A 13,849-nucleotide genomic window follows, 5' to 3' on the forward strand; every position below is an offset into this window, starting at 1 on the left:
AAGACTACTGGGGTGGGTGGCCATGCCCTGCTCCAGGGGTTCTTCCTGACCCAGGGTTCAAACTTAAAACGCCTGATATGTCTCCTGCTTTGGCAGGTAGGTTCTTTACCACTAAGTGCCACCTGAGAAGCCAAGAGGAATGGCTTGTTATGAAAACTCAGAATAGTGGTTGGAAAACAGAAAGGAAATGGAAACAGCAGATTTGAATCTCTGATCGAGACCAAATCTGTTGTGCGGCTGTGGCAACTACCTAACTTCTTAAAAGTACTGTGTGCTCATATGTAATATGGGTCTGGTAAAATACTAGTTTCGGGCAATTTGGAGAAGTACATACAATAATGACAAATGTTTACTGTGTACATGCTCTTTACAACTGTTGTTTCTAGTGCTGCTGATACTAGCTTGCCTGCCTCTTGTATCTGAAGTTCTGGTGATAATCTTGAAAAAGAGGGCCCTCCCAAGAGCTATGTAAAGTATCTACATGGAAGAACAGGAGTCATATCAATATAATACATTACATTAAACGTTTATCTATGCATCCATATTCAAACTCCAGCATTGCCAGTGACTAGCTGTGTCATTTGCAGAAAGTTACTTGCTGTTTCCATGGCTCAATTTCTTTGTCTGGAAACCAACAGTACTGATTTCACTAGGTTGTCATAAGAATTAGATAAGATGAAGCATGGTACCACACTTACATGAGTACTCTGAAGTTGACATAACAGGTCCCCAAACCTCCTGGGCAGTTCTATATCTTCTATGATGATAGGATGAAAACACGTATGACTCATCACTTGTTAGGGGGGTGCTACTGTTCCACTCCCCAGAGGCACGTCCATCTGCTCCACAGGGGTACCATACTGGCACTTATGGAGTGGTTGTGTTGGTCCATTTCTGGGTGGAGGCTGGTGTGGCATTGATGCCTATGAGCAAGGTCTTTACTCTGGACTGCCCTTTTTCCTTCAGGACAGTGACCATCTACTGCCCAAGTTATAACAACGTTCCAGATTTTGCCATTAACAAGAAATTCTAAATCCCCAAATCCCAGACAGTCATGTCTCCTTCTGTGGAAAAAAAAGCAAGATTTGCTTCTGCACCCCATCACCATATGAGACCATCCCATCTGGGTGAAATTTTTGATGGAAGGGAAGTAGATGAATGAAAACTTGGTGGAATTAAAATCAGATGTTCCTTTCAATATAAGGGTAATGACCACCACACAACACCCCAATTGAGAGTAACACGCAAGGCAGCAAGTGATCTAAGGCAGTTATTATAATTCTCTCCCAGGAAATAAAGGTGCATCTTGTTTTATGCAAACCTTGGTTTGAAAGCCTGGATTTCCAAAGAGAATACCATTGTCACAAGAAAAACTGGGGCATACTGAGATTGAGTTTATTTGCACAGAAATCAATTTGAATCAGGCAGTATTCAATTTAGCAGATATAAAGGAGCTCTAAGGAATTGTACAAAATCAAAGACTCTTATAACCAGATGGAGTGAGAACAAAGAAATTATATTAGACAAAAAAGTGTGTTGGTTATTGCAAAGTCACTTTCCTTCGGAGAATGGCAGGGGTCTATATGTCAGATTACCTAACTAGTGCTGATTGTGTGATTCCTGACTGATCTAAGATTCCATTTCTTAGACCCATTTCTTAGAGAGTTGAAACTTCTTGGTTTGGTGACAGAGGGCTTGGCATAAATGATTCCATTTTGGGCTTGTTATCTTTTTTTGAAAAATTCCCCCCTTTTGATCAGACTCTTGGTGTAACTGAGAGATGTGAATGAAATTTAAGGTATTAGCACTATGCCCAGCTACTGCTCTGAGGTTTTCACGGTTTCTGCTGATCCTCTCTGTGGTATCCACAGGTCACCATGTTGGGTTCATATTCTTTAAATTAACTCCTCTCTTCTTGCCTTTTCTTACGCTCTAATCTTAGGGAATCTAGTCATTTGCTTGATGGTTAGCAGCTGTGAGTATGCATTTAAAGCTTTTAAGAGAATACAGCATACCAGGCAGACTACTATGATTATTATAAGCAGGATAATTCCCACTGTCTGGAGTGTACTTTGGAGCCATAGTCCCCATGACCAAAATTAATGAGAATCAAGTGAAAGAAAGTGACTCCCCATTTCAGGAGTCACTTAAGCCAACTGGGTTGTTCAGTGATCTTATGTAACTGAGTCTCAGCTTCCCTGGAAGTGTCAATCCAAGTACAATAAGTGGTGTTGACCACAGTACAAATACCTCTTTGCTTGGCTAAAAGATGATCTAGGGCTATGCTATTTTCAGGAACAATGGCCAGAGAATCGATGGATCATTTGGGGGCAGATATTGCTTTAGCAACAGGTTATATTGTATTTTCAAGAGTTACAGAGAGATTCCTGATCAGAGCTTCATTTGCACTTACTCTTAGCCAGGGCAGTAGGCATCTGGCACAGGAAGCTAATTTTGAATCATGAATGCCTCTCGGTAATTTCCATTTGTTCTCTGGCCTAGGACTGGAAAGGTCATAGCCACAGAGGTCAGTAAAACTTAAGGGTCGGTAGACTGCACAGGTGGTTTTATTCTAGTCATCCTTGCCTGTGCGCCTTTTTTGTATAAAGCCTAGATGGATGTTTCCTTGGGTTTCGGCTTGTTAATCAGTGGCAGGGAAATGGACTACCCTGGATGAAAAGTCTGACACAATAGAGAGGCGGCTCAATTTGTTCTAGAGAAATGGAGACGTCGGAAAACAGGGGAAACTTTGTCATGCACCAAACTGAAGTATCCCCAGCATTGTGGCAAATCCAGCAGTCGTTTGAAGGCTGGATTACTCCTCCTTGCTGTGGCCTGATATATGTAAAAAATGGGCTTCCCTGGTAGTGCAGCAGTAAAAAATCTGCCTGCCCATGCAGGAGATGCAGGTTCAATCCCTGGGTTGGGAAGATCTCCTGGAGCAGGAAACCTGCTGCAGTATTCTTGCCTGGAAAATCCCAGGAACAGAGCCTGGCGGGCTAGATCAGGCTTTAATCAAGAGCTCTTATCAATCTCTTATTAAGAGCAGACCAAGAATCCAATAAAACTTTGTGTTAACAGAAAACAAAATTATAATTTGGTACCAGTGTATATTTGATATTAAAATGTATTATTTCAAAACGAATCCATTCTAATTTTAGCTTGACTACACATACAATTCCTTTCCCAAGGTTCTTTTTCTGCAAACCTTCCACAACATTTTTATATCCATTCAGATTTCACCTTATGTCTTTTTCTTCTTTCTCATTCTGGAACAAGGAATCTTCTTACTTTCCTTACCAACTTGTCTTGTAGGTTGTTTCCTTTCACCCTTATTATTTCTAGTAAGTTTTACTTGCATATATTGATTAGAATTGTTTACCTTTAGAATTCTTTGTTCTTAATGAAAAATATGAAATAAGCAATTGCGGATTGTCTGTTAAATTAGAATTCTATAGATTGGCTAATTTATAAATACACAATTTCTAGAAGCATATTCTTCCTAGTAGTAAATTTTCCACTGTAGCCCAGAACATGTTTACTAATAGACCCAAACGTCTTTGATTTCTCTATAAAAAGAAAGTGAAAATAAATAAACCTGTGTTCAGTAATTGATGTTTCAGTATTTTATCTCATTTGAAAATGATCTAGATATTGAGTGAATATCTGTAATTTTACTTACCTCAATATAACTTTGAAGTTTCAAGTTTTCAGAAAAGTTTTGGAAAGTATTTTCAAGTAGACATGCTGTGAAACATAATTTTTTTTAATTGGAAGATAACTGCTTTACAATGTTGTGGTGGTCTCTGCCGTACATGAGTGTGTATCAGTCATAATTATCTATATCCTCTCCCTCTTGAGGCTCCTTTCTACCCCCCTCCCAGCCCTCTAGGTCATCACAGAGCTCTAAGATGGACTTCTTGTGTTATATAGAGGTTTCCTACTAGTTATCTATTGTACACATGATGCTGTATATATGTCATGCTACTTTCTCAATTCCTCCTCCCCTGTCCTTCCACTGCTGTGTCTACCAGACTGTTCTCTATGTCTGCATTTCTTCTCTGTAAATAGGTTCATCAGTACTAGTTTTTCTAGATTCCATATATGTGCATTAATATATGATGTTTGTTCTTTCTGATTTACTTCACTCTGTATAATAGGCTCTAGGTTCATGCACCTCACTACAACTGACTCTAATTCATTACTTCTTATGACTGAGTAATACTCCATTGTATATATGTACCACAACTTCTTTATCCATTCATCTGTCACCATAACTGTTATTTAAAAGTCAATTTGTAAACTTTTGTCTTACATCTGTTTAATTTACTTGTTCTTAATAAGTATGCTTAGATTCAGTTCAGTTCAGTTGCTCAGTGGTGTCTGACTCTTTATGACCCCATGAATCGCCAGGCCTCCCTGTCCATCACCAACTCCCAGAGTTCACTCAAACTCATGTCCATCAAGTCAGTGATGCCATCCAGCCATCTCATCCTCTGTTGTCCCCTTCTCCTCCTGCCCCCAATCCCTCCCAGCATCAGGGTCTTTTCCAGTGAGTCAACTCTTCGCATAAGGTAGCCAAAGTATTGCAAAAAAACAAAATGGCTGTCTGGGGAGGCCTTACAAATAGCTGTGAAAAGAAGAGAAGCAAAAAACATAAGGGAAAAGGAAAGATATAAGCATCTGAATGCAGAGTTCCAAAGAATAGCAAGGAGAGATAAGAAAGCCTTCCTCAGTGATCAATGCAAAGAAATAGAGGAAAACAACAGAATGCTTAGATTACTCATGAATATTTCACAAGACTTTAAACAGCTAACCATCATCTTAAGTTATTTTTCTTATTGACAGATTCTGTAATAGAGATAGCATAAGCTGTTTTGACCTTTAGTAAGGAAGAATTGATGCTTTTGAACTGTGGTGTTGGAGAAGACTCTTGAGAGTCCCTGGGAGTGCAAGGAGATCCAACCAGTCCATTCTGAAGGAGATCAGCCCTGGGATTTCTTTGGAAGGAATGATGCTAAAGCTGAAACTCCAGTACTTTGGCCACCTGATGCGAAGAGCTGACTCATTTGAAAAGACCCTGATGCTGGGAAAGACTGAGGGCAGGAGGAGGAGGGGATGACAGAGGATGAGATTGTTGGATGGCATCACCGACTCAATGGACATGAGTTTGGGTAGGTTCTGGGAGTTGGTGATGGACCGGGAGGCCTGGTGTGCTGCAGTTCATGAGGTCACAAAGAGTTGGACATGATTGAGCGACTGAACTGAACTGAAGGAATAAAAGTATTATATTTAATGCTGGTATCTCTGTGCTGTGTCTTTTAAAATTAAACCAACAAACCTAGACTAGCTTTTATTTACTGATTATCCTAGACCATGGGCTTCCCACATGGTTCAGTGGTAAAGAATCCACCTGCCAATGCAGGAGACACAGGTTTAATCTCTGAGTCAGGAGGAAACTCTGGAGGAGGAAATGGCAACCCTGTCCAGCATTCTTCCTAGAAGATCCCATGAACAGAGGAGGCTGGCCAGCCGCAGTCCATAGGGTCGCAGAGTTGGACACGACTAAGCCCGCATGCACACACACATCCTAGATCATGTGAACTTGGAAAACATTTAGATTAGTTTCTAAATTTCTGAAAGTGTTTTTTATTTACACAAACACTTATTTATCTTCAAGTCAATTAAGCAGAGCTGTTTATGAATCAATTTTGGTGATACTGTTGGAGGTGAAAAAAATCACATTTTTAACATATACAGACATACATAAACATACAAGCGGATGTAAAGAGATTTTAAAGCTTTAAAAATTTTTTTAATTCAATTTTTAATTAGAGGATAATTACTTTACAATATTGTGGTGATTTCTGCCATGCATCACCATGAATCAGCTATAGGTATACGTATGTGCCCCCCCGCCTTAAACCTCCCTCCCACCTCTCTTCCCATCCCACTCCTCTAGGTTGTCACAGAACTGGCTTTGAGTTCTCTGTGTCATAGAGAAATTCCCACTTTCTCTCTACTTTACATATGGTAATGTATATGTTTTAGGGCTATTCTCTCAAATCATCCCACCTAGTCTCTCCCCAACTATGTCCAAAAGTCTCTTCTCTATGTCTGCATCTCCATCGCTGCCCTGTAGATAGGTTCATCAGTACCATCTTTTTAGATTCCATTAATGTATATACATTAATATACAATATTTGTCTTTCTCTTTCTGACTTACTTCACTTTATGTAATAGGCTCTAGGTTCATCTACCTCATTAGAACCAAGTCAAATGCATTCCTTTTTATAGCTGAGTAGTATTCAGTTGTGTATGTGTACCCCAACTTCTGTATCTATTCATCTTTCAATGGACATCTAAGTTGCTTCCAGTCCTAGCTATTAATTTTAGCCACAAAAAGGTATGATTACTACAGACTCACTAGGTTATAAAAGAACATATGTGCATGCTTGGTCATGTCTGACTCTTTGCAACCCTATGGACTGTAGCCAGCCAGGCTCTTCTGTCCATGGGACTTTCCAGGCGAGAATACTGGAGTGGGTTACCATTTCCTCCTCCAGGGGATCTTCCCTACCCAGGGGTTAAACCCATGTCTCCTGCATTGGCAGGTGGATTCTTTATCACTGAGCCACTTGGGAAACCTACAAAAGAACTTTTGCATCCAAAGTTGTATGATATGTTAAGGTTATCTGCTTGGATGGTGTGAACTTTTTACTAATATTTGTAGAACAAATTTTAAGGCCAAGTGTTCAAAATAGCCTTTTCCTTTTCTTTTTCTTTTCTGATATGAATTACCTTGATTCTTGATGATACCAGGGAGAACATTTATATCTTAAATTGCATAGAGGAAGAATGCAAGTTCCACCAAGAAGGACTTTTGTTCCCTAAGCACAGGTATTTTACAATATCTGCAAGCCTTTTGACATGATAGGAGACAATCTGAGATTGGTAAAAAGGATAGGTGGGCTTGGAGTTGTTTCTAGCATTACATTTCTATTCTTGAAAAGATGTGTAGGACAATACAGTTGTATTTAATTCCTCAGAAAAAACTGGATTGCAACCTAAATGATATCAAGATTCCAGCCTATTTGTTCAACTGCATCATCTTCAGTTTGCTTCTTTATTATCAGAGAGATCTTCAGCTCAGAGGGAAATCAAAAGAGTCCTATGTTCTAGATTTAGAGCTGTGTTTCTTTGAAATGTTTTGGTAGATCCTCCCACAAAAAGGCTTCAGAATGTTTTTATTTCGCTCTGGGTATATAACTTCATTTTAGGTTAAGGGAGAAGGTCTTAAAAAAGTTCCCTACAGGCTCTGAATCAGTTCAGTTCAGTTCAGTTGCTCAGTCATGTTCGACTTTTTGTGACCCCATGAATCACAGCATGCCAGGCCTCCCTGTCCATCACCAACTCCCAGAGTTCACTCAGACTCATGTCCATCGAGTCCGTGATGCCATCCAGCCATCTCATCCTCAGTCGTCCCCTTCTCCTCCTGCCCCCAATCCCTCCCAGCATCAGAGTCTTTTCCAATGAGTCAACTCTTCACATGAGGTGGCCAAAGTACTGGAGTTTCAGCTTTAGCATCATTCCCTCCAAAGAAACCAGGGCTGATCTCCTTCAGAAAGGACTGGTTGGATCTTCTTGCAGTCCAGGGGACTCTCAAGAGTCTTCTCCAACACCACAGTTCAAAAGCATCAATTCTTTGGCACTCAGCCTTCTTCACAGTCCAACTCTCACATCCATACATGACCACTGGAAAAACCATAGCCTTGACTAGATGGACCTTAGTCAGCAAAGTAATATCTCTGCTTTTGAATAGGCTGTCTAGGTTGGTCATAACTTTTCTTCCAAGGAGTAAGTGTCTTTTAATTTCATGGCTGCAGTCACCATCTGCAGTGATTTTGGAGACCCCAAAATAAAGTCTGACACTGTTTCCACTGTTTCCCCATCTATTTCCCATGAAGTGATGGGACCAGATGCCATGATCTTCTTTTTCTGAATGTTGAGCTTTAAGCCAACTTTTTCCACTCTCCTCTTTCACTTTCATCAAGAGGCTCTTTAGTTCCTCTTCACTTTCTGCCATAAGGGTGGTGTCATCTGCATATCTGAGGTTATTGATATTTCTCCCGGCAATCTTGATTCCAGCTTGTGTTTCTTCCATTCCAGCATTTCTCATGATGTACTCTCCATATAAGTTAAATAAATAGGGTGACAATATACAGCCTTGACGTACTCCTTTTCCTATTTGAAACCAATCTGTTGTTCCATGTCTAGTTCTAACTGTTGCTTCCTGACCTGCATACAGATTTCTCAAGAGGCAGGTCAGGTGGTCTGGTATTCCCATCTCTTTCAGAATTTTCCACAGTTGATTGTGATCCACACAGTCAAAGGCTTTGGCATAGTCAATAAAGCAGAAATAGATGTTTTCTGGAACTCTCTTGCTTTTTCCATGATCCAGCGGATGTTGGCAATTTGATCTCTGGTTCCTCTCCCTTTTCTAAAACCAGCTTGAACATCAGGAAGTTCACGGTTCATGTATTGCTGAAACCTGGCTTGGAGAATTTTGAGCATTACTTTCCTAGCATGTGAGATGAGTGCAATTGTGTGGTAGTTTGAGCATTCTTTGGCATTGCCTTTCTTTGGGATTGGAGTGAAAACTGACCTTTTCCAGTCCTATGGCCTCTGCTGAGTTTTCCAAATTTGCTGGCATATTGAGTGCAGCACTTTCACAGCATCGTCTTTCAGGATTTGAAATAGCTCAACTGGAATTCCATCACCTCCACTAGCTTTGTTCATAGTGATGCTTCCTAAGGCCCACTTGACTTCACATTCCAGGATGTCTGGCTCTAGATGAGTGATCATGCGATCGTGATTATCTTGGTAATGCAGCTCTTTTTTGTACAGTTCTTCTGGGTATTCTTGCCACCTCTTCTTAATATCTTCTGCTTCTGTTAGGTCCAGACCATTTCTGTCCTTATCGAGCCCATCTTTGCATGAAATGTTCCCTTGGTATCTCTAATTTTCTTGAAGAGATCTCTAGTCTTTCCTATTCTGTTCTTTTCCTCTATTTCTTTGCATTGATCGCTGAAGAAGGCTTTCTTATCTCTCCTTTCTATTCTTTGGAACTCTGCATTCAGATGCTTATATCTTTCCTTTTCTCCTTTGTTTTTTGCCTCTCTTCTTTTCACAGCTATTTGTAAGGCCTCCTCAGACAGCCATTTTGCTTTTTCGCATTTCTTTTCCATGGGGATGGTCTTGATCCCTGTCTCCTGTACAGTGTCACGAACCTCATTCCATAGTTCATCAGGCACTCTATCTATCAGATCTAGGCCCTTAAATCTATTTCTCACTTCCACTGTATAATCATAAGGGATTTGATTTAGGTCATACCTGAATGGTCTAGCGGTTTTCCCTACTTTCTTCAATTTAAGTCTGAATATGGCAATAAGGAGTTCATGATCTGAGCCATAGTCAGCTCCTGGTCTTGTTTTTGTTGACTGTATAGAGCTTCTGCATCTTTGGCTGCAAAGAATATAATCAATCTGATTTCGGTATTGACCATCTGGTGATGTCCATGTGTAGAGTCTTCTCTTGTGTTGTTGGTGGAAGAGGGTGTTTGCTATGACCAGTGCATTTTCTTGGCAAAACTCTATTAGTCTTTGCCCTGCTTCATTCCTCATTCCAAGGCCAAATTTGCCTGTTACTCCAGGTGTTTCTTGACTTCCTGAATATCAGCTACCAATTTGGCTAACTTTTGACCATAGGGCTACTTTTAAAAAATCCTTTTGATTATCTTTGTCAGATTTGAACCAAGACAAATAGTAAGTACACCTGGAAGTATAGAACAGCTTCATGAACATGAGAGGTATCTTCAAATAGGGTGCAAAATATACTTACTCAAGAGCAATAGCCATTCCTAAAGATAACCAAAGAAAAAAGGAAGAAAGATTTAGTCAATCCTCTGAGAGCTGGCAACAGTTGGTAGAACCCTAGCCACAAATAGACTGCAATTCATCTTTGTGTCTGGCTGTATTTTTGATCCTTTCTAAGTTCTCAGACACAAAATGAGACATACAAGGGCAAAGCTATCCCAAGAAGAGAACAGACCAACAACCAATGGGTACCCAAAAGCATGGTCATGAGTTATAATTCAAAGATCTGATTCTTATATATTTTGCCTGCCAATCTGAATTTGGACAGAAAGGGACAACATAAAATTTTGCCATCTTTTCTCAATCAGGCACTGCAGATAGAAATCTGGGAGAACTGAATTTGGTTTGAGTTCTCACTTTTTGCCGGCTTCTGCTGATTTTCTCAGGATCCCATCTGCAAATGTGGAGAGAGCAGATGTCCCTGTGAGTCTCAGACTGGTTGCCAGATGCTGTAGAGGAGGAAAAATAATTTTTCCTCTATTCTTTATGGTCAGTGCTTGACTGAGACACTCTAGGCACCTCCTAAATGGATAAGCTTGGTGGTGGTTTAGTCACTAAGTCATGTCTGACTCTTGTGACCCCATGGACTATATAGCCTGCCAGGCTCCTTTGTCCCTGGGATTCTCTAGGCAAGAATACTGGAGTGGGTGGCCATTCTCTAGGGCGCCTCCTAAATGGATAAACTTATCCAGGTTAAAAGTTCTCCATTGTGGTTACTGTAATCTAGGATTATCTTTGATAGATTAATCTTCCTGTTCAGACTTAAAACAGAATTTTATTCACACTGAACCTAGGCCAGCTTAAAGTGAGACCAAGTCTGATCCTGGACCCCATCTGGTTTCAAGTTCAGCCCAATCTGACCTCAGATACTCTCTGGTTTAAGTCAGACTCAGTCTGACTCCAGCCAATTTATGGACCCAGTCTGAAAAACGAAATCGTTAAATAGAGTCTGAAAGCTCATAATGTAAAAACTTTTGAACTAGGTTCTAAGAGGCACTTGCCCACACCTCCAGGGACAGAGAGAAAGGAGAGAGCTTAAGCAGCCTAAGTTGGCTGTTTGCTGCTTCTGGGAAGCTTGGAGGTCTTCTCAGTTTCCTCTTCCAAAGATAAACTAAGGTGTTTTAAACACTTTTGAGTTGATTTGAGCAAAAATTGATTAGAATCAGGCATTCTAATCTAGCAGATAGAAAGGCACTTTGAGGAGTGAGGAGCTGTATAAAATGACTGTCTTCTATAGGCAGAATGGAGCAGGAACGAGGAAGTTATGCTAGGGGAAAAGTGGCTTGTTTATTGCAAGGTTACTTTCCTTTAGGGGATAGTGGGTGTCTATCAGACAGATTACCTAACTATTGCTGGTTAGGCAATTCTGGATTGGCTGGTTTAAGATTCTGTTTCTGGGAGGGCCAAAATTGTAATAAAGTTAGTTCTTGGTTTGATGACGTGGGGTTTAGCCTAAGAGACTCCATTTCAGGGCCTTTTGTCTTGTTTTTTAAACTACTAATAACCAGTAGTTTAAATACAATAGTTTAATATTTTCAAGGTCTTTTACATCTAATTGGTCATTTTCATTTTAGAGATAAGGAAATATAATTTACTATAAACTTATTGCCTGGGATATTTAAAATATTATTCTGCTAACAACATCCTACTTTATTCTACTTTTTCAGCAATATATTTTTTTTTTAAAAAGAACTTTTTATTTTGGAGTATAACTGATTAACAGTGTTATAACAGTTGTGACAGTTTCAGGTGGACTACAAAGGAATTCAGCCATACATATACATGTATCCATTCTCCCCCCAAACTCCCCTCCCATCCAGGCTGCCACATAACATTGAGCAGTTTGCTGTGCTATACAGTAGGACATTGTTTGTTATCCATTTTAAATATAGCAGTGTGTACATGTTGACCCCAAACTCCCTAATTATCCCTTCCTTTCATCATTTCCCTGCTGGCAATCATGAGTTCATTTTCTAAGTCTGTGAGTCTGTTTTGTAAGTTAAGTTCATTTGTATCATTTCTTTCTAGATTCCACATATAAGGGAGGTCATATGATATTTCTCCTTCTCTGACTTACTTCACTTAGTATGACAGTCTCTTGGTCCAGCCTTGTTACTGTAAATGACATTATTTCATTCTTTTTAATGGCTGAGTAATATTCCATGGTATATATGTACCACATAGTCTTTATCCATTCCTCTGTCGATGGACATTTAGTTTGCTTGCATGTCCTGGCTACTATAAATAGTGCTTCAGTGAGTACAGGGGTGCCTGTGTCCTTTCAGACCATGTTTTTCTCCAGATATATGCCCAGGGGTAGGATTGAAGGGTCATATGATCATATACTTATGATGTAAAATTCAATATAGAAAGGAAACAAAAAACTGTGGTATATAACAATTAATAAATTTTACAATTAATAAATTGTTAGGTTTTGATGCAGAATTGTATAATGCAGTGCAGTTGTATGATCCATAAGACAAATTAGAGATTAAATTAAAAATACCAAATCATAGAGTACTGTAGGGAGTGTGGACTGTTAATGGGGCCCAATTTAAAATTTATACTTGAACATCTGTTGTGATCTATGAGTATGCCTCAGTGATGACATGTATGTATTACCTCATTTGATCATGAACCAAGAGTCTAAAGTTTGAGACTTCAATCGGCAGGAGGCTCAGGCAACATGGCCCCACTATGCCTGTCACACGTGGGTGCTTGGTATAAAGTGTCCCCTCGAGTTGGTTGACAAAGGTCTGGACCTTATTGACTCTGGAGTCCCATCCCTCCCCCTTCTCAAGTCCTTTCGCCATCATTTTGGGGGAGGTGGCATCCTCCTTGTTGTGACTTCTTTCCACTCCCCTCCTGAGAGAGAGATTGTAGCTCTTTCTACTGACGGGAGCCCCAGAACAGTGCTCTTCACGTGTGATACACAGACTCTTGCTAGTCTGCAAATCTTTGAGATCAGGTAAACATATACATTGAGGGAAAGCATGAGCAACTTTTATAGAAATTTGACACAACTGCAACATCAGAGTACTACTGAAACATAACTTTATCTTGAATTTAATCTTTTCTAAATTAGGCTTATCTTTTTTAAGCCTTTTAATTTATTCACTCATTTATTTTTAATGTTTTTTGGCTATGCCATGCTGTATGGCATGTGAGATCTTAGTTCCCTGACCAGGAATCAAACCTGTGCCCCCTGCATTGGCAATGCAGAGTCTTAACCATGGGACTGCCAGGGAAGTCCCCAGGCTAGTCTTTTTAAAAAAAAAAAAAGAAAAGAAAAGCTTGTCTTGTTCTTGGGCTTGGATCTAGGTTGCGTTAACATGGCAAAACGTACCAAGAAGGCTGGAATCATGGGCAAATACAGGACCCATTATGGTGCCTCCCTCAGGAAAATGGTTGAGAAAATTGAAATCAGCCAGCACACCAAGTATCCCTGCTCCTTCTGTGGCAAAACCAAGATGAAGAGATGAACTGTGGGCATTTGGCACTGTGGTTCCTGCATGAAAACAGCAGCTGGTGGTGCCTGGACCTGCACACAACCTCTGCTGTCACAGTAAAGTCTGCCATCAGAGACTGAAGGAACTGAAGGACCAATAGAAACACCACCGTTTGATAATGTTGCTAGCCTATAATAAATGGGTTAATTTATGTTTAAAAAAAAAAGCTTGTCTTTTTTATGTTTCATATTTCTTTTTTCCAGGAATTTGTTTTTATTGTTTTTATTTTTTACAAAAGTACTGGCTTGTGGCTGACTGGAAGAAAAGAAAGTAGACTGTTCATCACAGATAACTGAATACTTTGAGGTGTGTCCACATAAAGCTTAAGTGTGGGGACTCTAGAGTTACAGGGCCTGGAGAAGTGCCCTGGTTTTCTGGATGACTGTGTGAGTGTATTATCTGCAT

General features: G+C 40.0%; 1 pseudogene; it reads left to right on the plus strand.

Annotated features, from left to right (window-relative positions):
- Nucleotides 1-13,248: 13,248 nt before the first annotated feature.
- LOC114115612 (large ribosomal subunit protein eL43-like) lies at nt 13,249-13,544 on the plus strand (annotated as a pseudogene).
- Nucleotides 13,545-13,849: the final 305 nt, after the last annotated feature.

Source organism: Ovis aries, chromosome 7 (genome assembly GCF_016772045.2).
Source record: "Ovis aries strain OAR_USU_Benz2616 breed Rambouillet chromosome 7, ARS-UI_Ramb_v3.0, whole genome shotgun sequence".
NCBI lineage: Eukaryota > Metazoa > Chordata > Mammalia > Artiodactyla > Bovidae > Ovis > Ovis aries.